Here is a 2397-nt window from a genome sequence, read left to right on the forward strand (position 1 = left end):
CTGTTCAGCAACAACGTTTACTTTTCACCTTGGGGCATTTCCGATGAGATTTTAGGTTAAGTCTACATCGCTACACTAGTCCTTTAAAACTTAGATTTATAAGTAAGTATAAAGGAAATGCTTGGCGTTATATTCTTAGCACAAATCCTGAACGGAACAGTTTGCAGATCTTTTCTCCTGTCTGAAATTAAATTTAATGATACGGTTCGCTTCACGAAGCAGGTTAGGGCCTCTTAATATATAAAATCGTAACAATTTAGCATCTTGACACTTAAATGAGTTTCATGAACACGACGTTTAGTTATTATTATTATACATATAAGGGACATATTCATACTCATATATTCATATTTCATTCATTATTCTTGAATACACTTTTAACAAAAATAATACCAAAGTGACACTGAAGTAATATTAAAGAGGAAACAATATTGGCAAAACCAGTTACGAAAAGGCGGAAGATGGAGTCACGTGTAGAAGTTCAAGCTAGTGAGGAAAGTTCACTGACTGGCATCCACTTGAGAGGGATCAGAAACGATTCTTTTACATATCGCTCAAGCAGCTCATGACTTCCGGTCTTAGGCCAAGTATCCTCTAGGTAGCCCAAGAACATCGGTTTGAATGTAAGCTAAAGTGAGAAGGCGAACCGTCTATCCACAGGATTGTGCGATGGGTTTGGGACCCACGCCACGTTAAAAACGCCTGCAATGAAAACGAAACATGAGCCTCGGGAGAGAAACCCCACTTTTGATGACGACCATGACAAACGCATTAAGGATAACGATTTATGGACGATGGAGCGCACCCATTAAAACTGCCTACGCATGATGCCAAAACCGTGTTTGGCGACATTAACGCGAGGGTAAGTAAAGAACGTATGACGGTAAGAAGACTGATTTACTTCGCCGGGGCCCAAAATATGGTTATCAGTAGTACTAGATTCCAACAAAGCGAAAATTGACCGGGCTACTGGCTGTCTCCGGATCAAAAAGCCACCAACCAGATCGATCGTGTTCTGATATACTTAGGACACGTCTCCAGTGTCGTCATGCATACGCTCCAAGGCCCTAGCATTTACTCGAACCACTATCTACTTGTAGCGAAGATCCGCACCCCACTCTGTTCAGCAAAAAACGCACGTCAACAAACACAAGGAAGATTCGGCGTCGAGAAGCTGCAATCACAACTGGCAGCCGAAAGATTTTCTACTTGACTTGCACTCTTGCATTTCAAGCTCCTTACGTACAACTGTAAGCGAAACCATTGGTTTTTGGAGAACACAAAAAAATAGTTGGATGAGGAGAGAGAAAACTGCCGACGTTACAATCGACTACAACGCGTGCGGTATGAGATAGATACCGATACTGACCTGACTTTCACCTTTGCGCCAAGTCTTTGAGCTTCGTCGATTTCAAACTGCTTTTCACAGCACGAAATGAAGCTGCCTTTATGTCGGGATGTCTGAATTTGGTATCCCCGCAAAACTAATACGGCTGTGTAAACTGACGTTTAGCAATACCAAAGACTCCGTCAGGATCGGCAGGGACCTCACCGAGCCGTTCGTTACCAAATGACGTTTCAGCCAAGGCGACTCTCTATCATGCGGTTTCTTTAATCTACTTTTGGGGGAAATAGACCTGCAGAACCAAGAGAGTGTACAGCCGCTGCTTTCTCTCCAGGATGGATAAGGAAGGAAGCAAATGGTTTTGGTGGTGAACGAGGGCAAGACGAAATATCCCCTGTTATCAAACAAACAGTCGTCGTATTCCCGTCTCGGTTTCTCACGTCACTGCTGACAGTCATAACTTTGGAGTCGCAGATAATTTCGTCTATCTTGAAACCAGTATCAACACCAGCGACAACGTCAGCCTGGAAATCTATCGAAGGATTGCTCTTGCCAACAGGTGCTACTTCGGACTAAGTAAGCAATTGAGAAGTAAAATCCTCTCTCGGCAAACAAAAACAAAACTCATTATTCCCAACCTGCTATATGGTGCAGAGGCATGAACGATGACAACATCCGATAAATCGCCGTTACTAGTTTTCGAGAGAAAGATTCTGCGAAAGATTTGTGTTAACTATCGTATTCGATGGAGTGATGAGCTGTATGAGATATACGACGACATTGACATAGTTCAGCGAATTAAAAGACAGCGGCTACGCTGGCAAACCCGAATGGAAGAAAATACTCCAGCTCCAATACACATTCTTATGTTACATCGTGAAAATGGGCAAAATCAGCAGACATACACATAAATTTTAAGTGATCTTTGCAACTTACAGTATACAAATCTAGATACAACAACTTTATCAAAATAACTTCTTCTTTACTGGGTCCCAAACCCATCGCATAACCTCGTGGAGGGGATAATTCGCTTTCTCACTTTAGCTCGCCTT

The sequence above is a fragment of the Bactrocera tryoni genome, unplaced genomic scaffold (genome assembly GCF_016617805.1).
Source record: "Bactrocera tryoni isolate S06 unplaced genomic scaffold, CSIRO_BtryS06_freeze2 scaffold_7, whole genome shotgun sequence".
NCBI lineage: Eukaryota > Metazoa > Arthropoda > Insecta > Diptera > Tephritidae > Bactrocera > Bactrocera tryoni.